The sequence below is a fragment of the Anas platyrhynchos genome, chromosome 4, assembly GCF_047663525.1.
Source record: "Anas platyrhynchos isolate ZD024472 breed Pekin duck chromosome 4, IASCAAS_PekinDuck_T2T, whole genome shotgun sequence".
Taxonomy (NCBI): domain Eukaryota; kingdom Metazoa; phylum Chordata; class Aves; order Anseriformes; family Anatidae; genus Anas; species Anas platyrhynchos.
Window position 1 is genome coordinate 27,753,814 of NC_092590.1, and position 13,524 is coordinate 27,767,337.

At 34.9% G+C, this 13,524-nt stretch overlaps 1 long non-coding RNA gene across 1 annotated transcript in view; it reads right to left on the reverse strand.

The window, feature by feature from the left end:
• Positions 1 to 9,188: 9,188 nt before the first annotated feature.
• LOC106019518 (uncharacterized) overlaps positions 9,189 to 13,524 on the reverse strand; it is a 51,418-nt gene continuing 47,082 nt past the window's right edge. The window contains exon 6 of the long non-coding RNA XR_011809007.1: positions 9,189 to 9,565. This is a non-coding gene — a long non-coding RNA (uncharacterized lncRNA). The remainder of the gene's footprint in view (positions 9,566 to 13,524) is intronic.

A 13,524-nucleotide genomic window follows, 5' to 3' on the forward strand; every position in this document is an offset into this window, starting at 1 on the left:
GACTGAAAATCTGAGCCTAAGTGAACTGCTAAAGGTTACACAGGAAAACTTTGACCAAATGGGAAAAATAATGCATGTCCCTGCCAATGCCCATCTTCTAGTAGTTCCCCTTCTCCCAGTCAGTCTTGATATTAAAAACGTCCAGCAAAGCCTCCAGCTGCAGGAAGTCTGCATTTCAGATGGGCCATTCTTGTGGCTCTGAAAAGGCATACCAAATCTAGGGGAGTCATTCACCAGGAAAAGAGAGAGTTAATTCTATACACACGTGGTAAAGATAGAATATATATCAATGCTTTCACACTTTTTTTCCATTCTACAGCTTGCTCCATACTTTAAAAATGTCTTTAAACTGAGTGACCATGTATGCAAAGGAAAACTTTACAAGCAGATAAGTCTACTAGAGCTGAATGTCTGCCAAGACAAAACTGTGTGGTTTATTTTAAAAGGAGGAGTGGTTATCACTCAGAACACACCACTAGTTTCTGTTTAACTAGTGGAGGAAAAATTAATGCTTACAATTTTTACTTATCATTAAAATAGAACTTTAAAGAAATAAAATTTCTCTCTCTCTCTCTCTTTTTTTTTTTTTTTTTCTTTAGCCTGTACTGAAAATAATGGCAATTTATTTGAAGGAAACTTTTTGATTCTAAAGGAAGGATATTATAAAAAACTATTTTGTGGGCAAATAAAACCCTAATACAAAGAGCTCTTAAGTGCAGGTGTTACATACGTGTGTATAATCTATGTTAGAGTACCACATTATACATGTGATACCAGATACAAAAGAAAACTTCTGGGCATTATTCAAGTTTGTGGGATTGTTTCTAATTCTATGTACAGCAAATCTTACCTCCACAGGTATGAGTATCTCCACTGATTTCAGTGCTTTCTCAGACTTTATATTGGCATAAATTAGAGGTGACTGAGACTCTCACTTTGGAACACTATATTAATTTTTATTTTAACTCTCAACTGTCAGTGTGCAAGTGGAAAAGCTCGGAAAATTGTTTTATAATTGCTGTTATCAAGGAAAATTAACTAGAACTGAAGACATGATATTTCTTATGATTCTTCTCAACATACCTTTTCAAGAGCAACATGAACTTCTCAGTCTTTTAGAAGACTACAAAGAGTTTCTGCTCTAGTGGTAAAAACAGATCAATTCCTGTGAAAACAGAGCATGCTTCAGGAGATGAAAACTCACCTAAGACAGAACCACATCAAACTCTTATCATCTGTTTCAAACAAAAAGAAATGCATGTTGGTACAGGTTTTCCTTTTCTTAGCATTCATTACTAAGGTATTGTATGAGTCTTAATTTATATGAGATGGAATATATCTTTGTTGCTCTAGGAATTTTCTTGAAGTCTGCATAATAAGGAAACGTAAATTAATTACTTTCTACTTTATATAAGTTTAAAGAATTAAATCACTTGCGTCCTTCTCTCACTTGTCAGTAAAATAATTTGCTCCACACAACCGAAAATCTTTTGAAAACGCCTGCTAGGGCACAGGAAGGAGGGTAGCCGCTAGGTGGCAATAGAAACCCCTAAAATAAAATCCTATTACACACCGTTTTTGCAATATTCATCCATCTAATCTAAGTGTTAAATCAAAAAGAAGCAAATAAAATTTGGTCACTAAGAAATATAGGTCACTAAGAAATGAGTTTCTATACAATTTTCTGTAAGGTTAATAGTGAACAACTTCTGTAGCATTCTATTAAATTAATTTCTCTTACTTTTTTCTCCTGAGATCATTATTTAACATGCCACATGGTAGAGAAATTATTTTAAATTATTATTCCATCACTGTTGGAAATTATTCTGATAATTTCTGTTGTGCTTAATATATTTAGCAGTCTGCCATCACTACTTAAGTCAGATGGTTGAAATTATTACATTTCTTAGTTTAAAAAAAATACATATATTTTATAAGTTATTAACTTAGTTTCTGATTGTATTACACATTATATTCACAATTTCTAAAATCCAAAGGACTCTTGTAGGAGACTTAAGAAGAAAATTTCTCTTCCATTTGGTTTTAACATACCCAAAATACCTTGAATTAAGGGATCATTATTTCAAATTTAGATCAAGTGCTTATATATTAGAAAATTCCTTGTCTGTATACGTGCAAGACACCACTTACTATAGGGGTTCAAGTCCTAAACATTGATATGTTCTCTAGATACTCTACTGGTGGGTGGTTTTCTTATTTCTTATTTTTGGTGATATAAATCTTAGCAAAGACAGAAGAACATCACTAAAAATTAAACGTACAGTGGAAAATCTCAGACAGCCTGCCAAGAGACACCCTCATAATTTGTTACAGAACATGTCCATCAGGATACAAATCCAAACATCCCGGTTTGGGAAAACAGCATGACAAATGCAGACACCAGTTGTGCCAAAATTTCACACTTTAAGTTCATCTCAAAAAGGGAGCAGAGGAGTGTAAATTATCAACTTTAAAAAAAAAAAGTGGCACCCAAATCTGGATTTTGAAAACTAGACCTGTTTTCTGTTTACGATGTCATGTACTTGTCATAGAAATATATCTTTTTCATTAACATTTTTTCCTATATCTTTGAAATACTGAGAAGCAATATTAAACTCTTAATAAAATAGAAACGTAGTCACAGGCATGCACATGAACACTGACTGACATCTGCAGACTTCTCCTCTAAAATGTGACTAAAAATATATTTGGAGAAAATCTGGTTTAAAATATCAAGCCATTATTTTCTAGTCTGCATGTGGTATAGAGTCACACTTCTCATATTTTAGCAGAACAATTAATTCTAGGGAGGATCCTGAGGTGATATAATTGCATAAACTGCAAATCTACTGATTGAAAACAAAACACTTGTCTTTTCTAAATAACAGAAAACTGTAAAAGGACATAGAAAACACAGGCAGATCATTTTAATCCCAAATGTTTAGATAAAATCTGAAGTGTTCAGGGTTTACCTAGTTTCCCTTCTGTTTCTCTACAGCAGCATTAATAAATATACAGAGAGAAGACATTTAAGATATATTTCTCTGCTGTTGCTCTTCTGTTTAGTCCCTATGGTTGCTCAGGCCTTACGGCTATGGAAATATACAGTATCTACAGATACTGCTACTAATCATGGCTAAAAATAATTCAACAAGGCTACTATACCAGTGATAAATATAGTAAGAAATAAATTAAATTTAAGAGATGTTGTTTGCTGCTAGTTTATCTGCAGAAAGGTTACTGAAGAAAAAAAGATGAAGAAGAAAACAGCATTTTCTTAGCTCTGAATTAGTCAGTTTTAAAATATACATATTTGACAATCAGACAACACACCACACAGGGAGCTCTTAAAGACAAGAGCTCATTTAAGTCTTCAAGCAGGCTTGTAAATTGACCTAAAGTGTCAAGTACAAACTGGTTTTGTTTAGTCCATGCATCTTTTCTCTATCTGGGAGAATACTATAACAAGCCCTAAGGAAAGGAAGCATTGCTTGTGAGTGCTTAAATTGAGGTAAGCTAATGTACTGTTAAAAACCTGGTACAACTGTGCCAGCTCCACACAAGCCAGAATATCTTCATACAACTCAGAGGGAGAAAGAAGAGGAGCAAGATATTCCTAACTCTTAGTACTATCGTCTCTTTTCAAAGTCCTTCTTTGAAAACTCTGTTACTCAATTTGCATAATTTGCTGTTCTGTATCAGAATTCTTGAAGAAACAGGAGTAAGGAGTAAAAGGAAATAAATTCAAGTAATTCTTCATGTCTTATATTTAAGCATTGGCCAGGAGGATCTCACTCGTCCTCAGACCTGGCAGCAAGAGGCAGTGGCAGGAAACAGAGCAAGAAATAGAGAAGCAGAAGGAGCAGCTGTTCTCCAGCTACCATGGAAAAATGCTTCACCTGTGTTGCAATTGGACCGATTTAAAATGGGGAACTACCTTTACTCTATGGGTAGGGATGGTGACCAAGTAGATGGAGATTCTCACCTAAGGGGTTTCTGTCACAGAAAAAGTCTGAAATGTTCACAGATCTGTCACATATTCAATAGCTGCTGTTTTTGTTTCTCATTTCATTTCTATGGCATTTGCTACTAGCCCAAAAAGAGAGGAACTTTATAATCCATGGAAGACTTCTGTCTATCTCTCCTCTATAAAGAATAAGACTAACAAAACTTTTTACTAAAGAAAACCAGCACATGGTAGGGTAGAGTGGGAAGTCTGAGCTCTGGCCAACTCAACAGAGGATGAAGAACTCTGCTCGCTGATGGAACAGCAGAACACCTGTGTCTGGGTTTTGACTCCTCAAGATGAAGTAACTTCAGACAACCAGCTCATTCACCCACCCACTTCACTGAAAAGTTTCCACAGAGTAGAATCCACCTCTTCAACTGCAGCAACTCGGAGTCCAACATATAAATTAAAGGTAAAATCAGGCTGATAACAAGGCCCCACACACCTCCAGAGCTTGTCTGGTGCCACTCTGGATTTCACATGGCCCCATAATTTACACTTCTCTTCCAAATGAAAGCTCGAATTCTGAGACATCTCTGAAGTTACAAAAAGGTTTTAAAGGTTTTGAGCTCTATCCATTAAAATATGATGGTTGCACCCCATTCGCACAGAGGGGGAATTCCCGATCTACACGGAAAGACATCTAGCTGTGGCCCGTTTACCACACAGACTTCTGCATCTCTTGAAGTTATTTTGGGAATGCTATCCTGGTTGCAGTTAAAAGAGTTTGTTATTCTTTTCTTTATGTTCAGTATAAAACAAAATGCACTTAACATTTTATTCTGTTTATTTGACAGTTTAGTAATTTATTAGTTTGAAAGTGTTTTCTCACCCAGAAAACATTTTGAGCATTTCTCCAGATAACTGTCCAATCCTTTATTTCTGTTCTCCAGGGCTAGCCTGACTAAAACATGATTTCTCTTGAGTGAAATGACCTTTATTTACCACTTTTCTACTCAAGTTCTTCCTTCCTTCCTTCCTTCCTTCCTTCCTTCCTTCCTTCCTTCCTTCCTTCCTTCCTTCCTTCCTTCCTTCCTTCCTTCCTTCCTTCCTTCCTTCCTTCCTTTCTTTTCTCTCTTCCTTCTTCCTTTTTCTTTTTCTCTCTTTCTCTTTTCTCTTTCTCTCTTTCTCTCTTTCTCTCTTTCTCTCTTTCTCTCTTCTCTCTTTCTCTCTTTCTCTCTTTCTCTTCTTTCTCTCTTTCTTTCTCTTTCTTTCTTCTCTCTCTTTCTTTCTTTCTTTCTTTCTTTCTTTCTTTCTTTCTTTCTTTCTTTCTTTCTTTCTTTCTTTCTTTCTTTCTTTCTTTCTTTCTTTCTTTCTTTCTTTCTTTCTTTCTTTCTTTCTTTCTTTCTTTCTTTCTTTCTTTCTTTCTTTCTTTCTTTCTTTCTTTCTTTCTCTTTCCTTCCTTCCTTCCTTCCTTCCTTCCTTCCTTCCTTCCTTTTTTTTTTTCTTTTCTTTTTCTTCCTTGAATGATGTGAAAAGTAATGGAATGATAGCTTCCACAAAAACATACAAAACTGGTTGTAAATAAAATTCATTTATAGCTAAAGAGCTTGAGTGCATTCTCTACATTAAGTCATTCCTAATACAGTTCTTTCAACAGAAGAAATCTAAGGATACAGTCGCACGAGAGGAACGAACAAAACATGTTGCTGTTTTTCTGTTTATGTTGCAGTGAGCAGGATTTTAATATTTTTAAAAGTTCAGGTATGACAAAAAAGATGATTTACACGTGGAGGAAAAGAGACATTTTGAAATGGTTTGTGATCAGTTTTAGATAATTTATTTACTCCATTACAGGAGATTAAAAAAAAAAAAAGCATTCTTATTTACTTTCTACAGTGTATCCATTGAGAATGGTTCAACATGGCAGTAGACCATCTTTCCTGAAATACAGTTCTAGAGAAAAATTTTCAGGGCAAAAGATGTTACAGTGCACGCTCTTTTAATACAGGTACTTTATTTTGACCGGCTTTTAACTGTTCTTCTGCCATTTTTTGTCTGATTTCACATACTGGTTTCTTGTTTTGTACTCTCACAGACTTTGGTGCAGTCCTGCTTGATTTACTTCACTTAAGAGCAAAGGTGGTTCACTGGGTAAAATCCAGGCCACGTGGAAGTCAGTGGCAGAGCTCCCATTGACTCTAATGGTGCTAAGATTTCATTCTTTCCTGTTTAAACAAAGGGCTGTCCCCCACGCCAGCTACGCCTCATAATTCGGAGAAGCTCTAGAGCCAAATCAGTGTTTTCACAATCATTTCATAACCTAAAATAGGATGAAATATTTAAAGAGTGTAAGAAAGGAAGATAAATTATTTAAAGATATACCAAATAAGTATGGGCTGAACTTTAGAAAGGTAACATTTATAGGCTGGCTGTATGGAAAAACATCCTGACTGTACATTAATCAATCTTAAATAGGAATATAAAGCAAGGTCAACATTTTCTGACTCAGATGCCTAAAATTAGGTATCTAAAGCCACACTTAGGAATTCAGTTTTATGACTACCTGGTTAGAAAAAAAAAATATTTCTAATGCAAATTTATCTTGCATTGTTTTCTTGTGGACATCATGAGTTAAGGTATACTACTGATCTGACCAAACCTGCATGGAATTACAAGAGGACTTCATCCAGTTTCAAAATTAATGCTGCAAGACAACTGCAAATTAAAAAGCAATATTTATCAGAAAATCAAACAAGAACGATGAGTTCTTCAAACATCAGTATGCCTATATTAGAACTCAGGAATACAGATGAATGCATGGAAAATACTGCAAGGAAAATAGGGGAAAAATGCTAACAACTATATCCTCCTTAAAATTTTATTTTTAATCTTTGCTATATAAAGAAACATAGAACTTGAAAGCATTATGTGGCGTCTTTGGTATTATGTGTTCTCATTCCTGAGCATAAATACTATTTTAGATCTCCTTTTTAAAACATATATTAAACATATTGCCATACTACAATATATTAAAGCGATTTCCCATTTTAATAATAAAAATAACTCATATTAGTTTTAAAGTTGCAAGATGTTAACATCAGATGGGAAACAGTTTAAAAGACAAGTGCTAAAAATAACCTTTAAAATACAGTGTACATTGATGTTTCAAAGATGAGTGAAAGTTACACTTGGCAAGGGTGTTGGATCCTTTCATACACTGGATATGTTTAGCTTTGGTATTTTCTTAACAAATGGTTAGTATTGGGCCCTATGTCCCAGGAGGAAAGACATCATCCTGCAGTGACATGTTTCTATACAAACATACTCAAACCAAGGTCATCACTCACCTTCCTAAACCCTCAGCAACACAGGCCAACAACTTAATTTACAGAGAGAAGTTGTGTGAAGTGTGGGACTAGCAGATCCCAGGGTCCAGTCAAGGTCTGCCACTGAATTAAGGGAACAGATGGAGTGGCTCAAACTAGAAGAGATTTTTTTTTTCCTACTTCATCCATATATTTTCGCATGCATCCCTAACTCATGCTTAACCCTTTCTCATCTGGGGAAATGTGGAAGCAGAAAGAATTGAACATTGACTCACTTCACCATACTCCTTCCACATGAGACCTGATTTTCCCTCCAAGCTAGTATTCAGACACTAATGAAGTCAGACACCCCCAGTATTGTTCAAAGTTCTGACTTTTCATTATAGCTTTCAATATAGCATTCTGTGCTCTTGAATAAATAAATCTTTGTTTTTCTCTTTGAAGAGTAAAGAAAATTAGAATATTCCTTCTTGTATTTCTCCTCTTCATATTTTTGGGGATAAATACAAGCTCTTATTTATTAGTTTGATTGGAAAACATCATTCAGCATTAAACTCCTAGAAGAAAAAAAAGCTATTATACTGAGAACACTTTTCTATATCTGGTTCTCTGCTCTGGGACAATTTTTCAGTCTGCAGCATGTCTAATCTGTTCTCATGGCATTCTGGTCTGTGCCAAAGGCAGTAACACACATCCCATCAGTGTGACCTGCCACTCTTCTGTGGATTTGACCATCAAAAAGATCTTAAGTTTTTCTTGGCAAACAGAAAAGAGAAGAGACCACTATGTATAGGATGTTAGGGTATCTGTGATTCATTGTGGTTCAAGGGATCACAGCCAGGAGATACTATGGTCTCAAAAGAAAAAGAGCAGATACAGTGCTTCAGAAAACAAGAGTATTCTGCAAACCAGAGGGTAAAAAAAGGAGGAAGCAGACAGAGATCTGGGAGATGTAGTTCTACCTCTGGTTCCATGATCACCTCCAAGCTAAGTACTAAACTATTCCCTAACTTTACTTCAGCATAACTTTGCCATTTTCAATGGAAACATGATGGCACAAGACTGGATTAATGCAAAGGTGGGTTTTGATTTCTAAAGTTACTGGAATATGAATCCTGCCTTGAACTTGCTGTTAGCTACATTTTATTTGAGCTTATCCAGTTTTCCAATATAGAGTGAATAAAACACTTTAGTTTCCTTGCCTTATTTCCTTGCAAGATTCAAAGGTGGGAAGTCCCACACCTTGTTCATAATAGTGTAAGAAAAAAGCTGTAATTCCTTTTTTTTTTTTTTTCCTTAATGTCTTGCTAAGGCAAAACTAATGTGTTTTGTTTTATTGTATGCATCCTGTAGACAAACAGGAAGATCATTGGATTAACTCCAACTCAATTTAATAATGAAGAAAAAAATAACCTTAAAACAGAGCTTTTAATCAAAACATTTTTAACAGGTATGAGGGGAAGTATTTTAGGAAGTATTTTAGAACCAGGTAAAACCTCTACTGTTTAGAAACAGGTAAAACCTCTACTTTGGCTTTAATAAGATAGGGAAAAAAAAAAAAAAAAAAAAAAAAAAAGTGGGCTTAGATTATCTTCATCAGGTCTGTAAAGAAAGATCCAGACTAGGTACAGTTTAGGCTTGATTTCAATTCTCCCCTTTTCCTACTTTGTATCTGACAGCTACATATATCTGATTTCCAAAGGTCTGTAATGATGCATGTTGACAGCCATTTGCCACTACTTAAAAGGGGAACTACAGTCTGAAGTTTTTAAACTTACCAATATTTTTTAAATTGTAGTTACTCACAGAGCAAGCCCCGAAATAAATAAACTACTGGAAACATATTTCTTATGTAACAGTATAACTATCACAAGCATCCTCTCTTGCAAAGAAGAAATGACACCATTCAGTGATTTAAAATGCACATTTTAAGTATTTTATTTTTCTTAAATTGCACTTTACTTCTACCTTTAATACTAGATAAAGCTAAAAATCAAAGTTGCAATTTGTCAGTTCAATATAGGTCAGTTATCTGACTGGGTCTGTGAGTTTTATATACTGACACTGAAAGATGGCAGACACTCAGCAATCTCAGTGGTTTCGTTGTATACAATAAGAATGAACTCAGGTTTACACTTTGAGTTTTTTTGCTTGATCTTGACATCCAGTGTGATGTAGCTTCTCTGAAGGGGGTGATACTTCTTGCTCAGTGAATATTAGCAATATATAAAACCTCTTCTCATCTTCTGTCAAGAGAATACAATCTTTCACAGCATAAAACAGGACTCTGGAAAGTGAAGAATTCTGTTAAGAAACAGGTAAAGATATCAGCCAGTTGTTACCGTATTGCATATCTGGCCCTCCTCAGGAGTCTGGCTGTACAAACTTACAGTGTCTGACTGCATAAAAAAGGAGGACTCACCATCTCTTTCTTATATTCCTGTAACATCTGCTACTGGTCACTGTTACAGACTGGGGCTTTGATCTAAGCCAGTATGGCTATTCCTATATCCTATATCTGCTTTCATAAATTAAAGCTATAGCCTTTCCCTTTGCTATTACTCCTGGTCATGTTGTTTAGCACTTTTATATAACATTGCATATAGTTATTTAAAAAATATAATATGTTGATGTCAATTATTCAAAATTATTTTTTTCACTCTTTAATCAGCTTGACATTCTTTGTAAAGGGAAGACATACTTCTGTCATATTGAATTATTAATTTATCTACAAAGTACTTTGTAGAATTACTCAGTAATGAAAATTTTAGGAGAAGTCAGAACCAGGTCTATCCACTGCAAATTATGACAGATCAGCAACTTGCATTGGCAATGGTCAGAGAACTCCATCTTCAGTTACTAAATACTGCACAGCAAAATGTACGTTAGTAAGGACTTACCTCTCAGAATCCGTATGTCTTTGAAATGTGTTATCCACATGTAGTCCATTCTTGGACTGTATGTGCTCCTTGTGCCTGAAGTTAGCCATGAGCACGTGCACAATAAAAATGGACTCCATGTGGACATTACTCAATGAAGAGAAGAAAGTTATTCAGGTTGTAAAGTGAAACATAAATAAATAAATAAATTAGGAAATGCAAAATTTACTGTTGTCTGTGCAGTGATGACCTCAGTGGAGAAATGCATTTTTTACTGTCATAGCACAAGAAGTTGAATTCCCTGTCTTAAGTAAAAGAACAACCTCTATCTTCTAAATGTCTTCTTGCCAAGTGCTGAAAATACATCAGTTCAGACTGTGCCAGAAGTAGAATTCTGAAATTACTATTGCAAAAGTCAAAGGAAATAGCTTGTATCCTGTGGGGGGAGGGGAATAAAGCCCCTGGAGTAACTTTCTCTCCCTCTCTCTTTAATTTATGTTGCCTTGATTTGCATTCTGTTGTTTTTCAAATACATATGATTCATTTTATATGCCTTTTCCTTCCTTGCATCCTGCTTCATAGCTAGATCATCTGGTACATTCTCAACCACCAAGAAATAGATTTTCTGGGAGGACAAGGAACTAGCCATCCTTTACTCAAAATACTACTTCTGCACTGCTTGATCAAGTGGAGCCTTTTTCTAGCTAGGATAGTTTTTCTAGATGTGGTGTAGTTCTTCTTTTTGGTGGTACCAGAATTTTCTCATCTATAATCTTTTTCTTTTTTTTTTTTTCCAGAAATCTATCCAGTTTTCATTCCATTTCTATCTTTGCTTAGCTGTTTCTCTGTCCTGTTTGCTAGCTAAAATCTAATCTATTCATCCTTTCTTTTCCCTTTATTCCCATACCTAACAGTAGCTTCTTGGAAGTCTAATATTCTTTATGATAATGCCTATATAAAGAATTTAAGCTACTTTTCTCATTTACTACCATGAACATAAACACACCATGAAAACCAAATTCAGTGCTAGTATCTGCCTTTTTATACTAGGTTCCACTTTTCTTGCAGTCTGGACCATCTTGTATTACCTTTATCATAAAATAGCAATGTCAAGTCTATAACAGACAGAAATACTAATCAGATAGAGTTATTTTAGAGTTGAATAGTCTGATTTTTTTTCATAAGGGCATCAGGTAAAATTCTTCATTTTGAAATGAATATTTACAGAGAGATGAGGTGGTTAAGGCAAAACTGAGATTTATCATAAAAGAATAAAACATTGAATTTTCAATGTTAGCAATTTATTTTATTGGATTTGGAAAAGGATCATAACAATAGTAGCTTTGTTCTTGTTTTCCTTTTAGGAAAGAAGATACCATCTTACTAGATGGGTATGATGTTCACTCTGTGTAGACATCCAATCCCTTCTGTGTATACTGCAGATGTCACTGGTTATACCAATAAACATGTCAACTAATTTGCACATCTGTGACTTATGTTCATAGTTAAGGTAGCTGCATTAAGATGTTAGGCATGCAGTGACACTAGTATTTCAACCGAAAATGTGATAGGAAAACTTGAGCTCAAGATGGGCTCTTGGATCATCAAACTAGTTAGACCACTCTTATTTCAGAAGGCACAATATTTCAGCCAGCTCCTTGTGAATGGACTTCCATTTGAATTAAAGCAGCTGGAGGTTCATTGATATATGTCCACCAGAAGGATGGCTGATTTAGGCTAAAAGATGGGAAGGGAGGCAACAAGAACAGAAGGGACCAATTCATTTTATAGATGCTTCTGGTTGTTTCTCTTGTTATTGGAACTCAATTTTTATTTGTATTTGTCTCATTTTAGCTTTCATTTTCTAAAACTGGAATTCCGTTTCTCTGATATGTGAAGGATTATACATGTAAACACTGTTTTCTCTCATACATATAAACACGTTACCTGTCAATCTTCTTCTTCTTTTTTTTTTTTTCTTTTTTGAAGAATAACAGATAAAATGTTAAGTTTCTCTTTGTAAGATATTTTATTTGTAGTATATTTATTTGCCCGTTTTCATTTTTCAATAGCTCTCTAAAAATAAACAACAGGACTTGTTACAGTATTCCAGTATCAATACATGTATTCTGTCTACAGATAGAAAAACTGAGTAACTTTTTTTACCAAAAAGTTTTACAAGAATTACATTGATTTGGGTATTTATTTTGACTCCCAAATCTTTTCCTGGAGCCACTACTTTCCAAAACATTCTGTTCTATTCTGGAAATGCGCCTTGTTTCTGGAGTAGTCTTTTAAATTGTGCATGTCAGTACATTCACATTGCATAAGAAAACCAGCCTTTAGAGAGATATTTAGCAGCTGTATAAAAATCTCTAGTATGAGTCTAGAGGAGGTGTGTTACCTAATATTAGGGGTCTTCACTTAATTATTTAACAACTATCTATCAGCTTTTAATTGGGTAATAAAAGGCCTTTGTTGTCACCCTAGCAGTTGTGAGAATGTCAGTAGATGGAACAAGTTGATTCTAAGGTTAACAATAATAGTAAGAGTAAAATAAAATAAAAAGAACCAGAAAGTGGAAGATCTGGAAGATCTTATGTTACTTACTATTACCATTACTATTGCTGTTCATGGGCAACTTACCGGAATGCATAGCTAAGATTAACGGATACTTGATTTTTATTTATTTATTTATTTATTTATTTATTTATTTATTTTAATGTCTGTATTTCCTAAATTCCCTTGGGGGTTGCTGAACAACTGAATAAGGATCCAATCCTAGCAAGATGCTGTATGTTCTCAGCTAATATCGGGATCTAGCTAACCAAAGGAGCAATGTTTTTCCTAGTTGTGTCTTTAAAGTGCATTTATCGTGCAGCTTATACTCTGGCAGAAAAACCATTCCTAATCTGTTTTAAAACAAATAGATTGTGTACAGCTGTCCCTATATCCAAGGCAAAATGATGATTTAATGTTGATTAAGAGAGAAGGCCTTTGAAGTGAGTGAGGCAGGAGCCCGTAGTATGTCTTTAGTGATCATTATCAGTCTTTCCCTGAAGGGTGACTTGGTGCCAAAAGCGCTTTCCCCAAACTGGCTGAGGTGGATTCAGGAGCGAACGCTTTGTAAATTTAAAAAGACCTTCTCATTTGCAGGCCTCTGATGTCTTATTCCTTTAGCTGCATTAATGTCTGAGAATAAGCAGATGCAGCCTTTTTCACTGGTTAACTACAAAAAGGGGCAAGGTCCACTGCTACGCTGCACTGTGGGCATTATTTTTTCATCACAAGAAGAGCAACTGAGCATGTATCCTGCAGTAAAATCAAAGAAAAGTTGGGATTGTTTGTTTTTCTTTTTCATATGAAC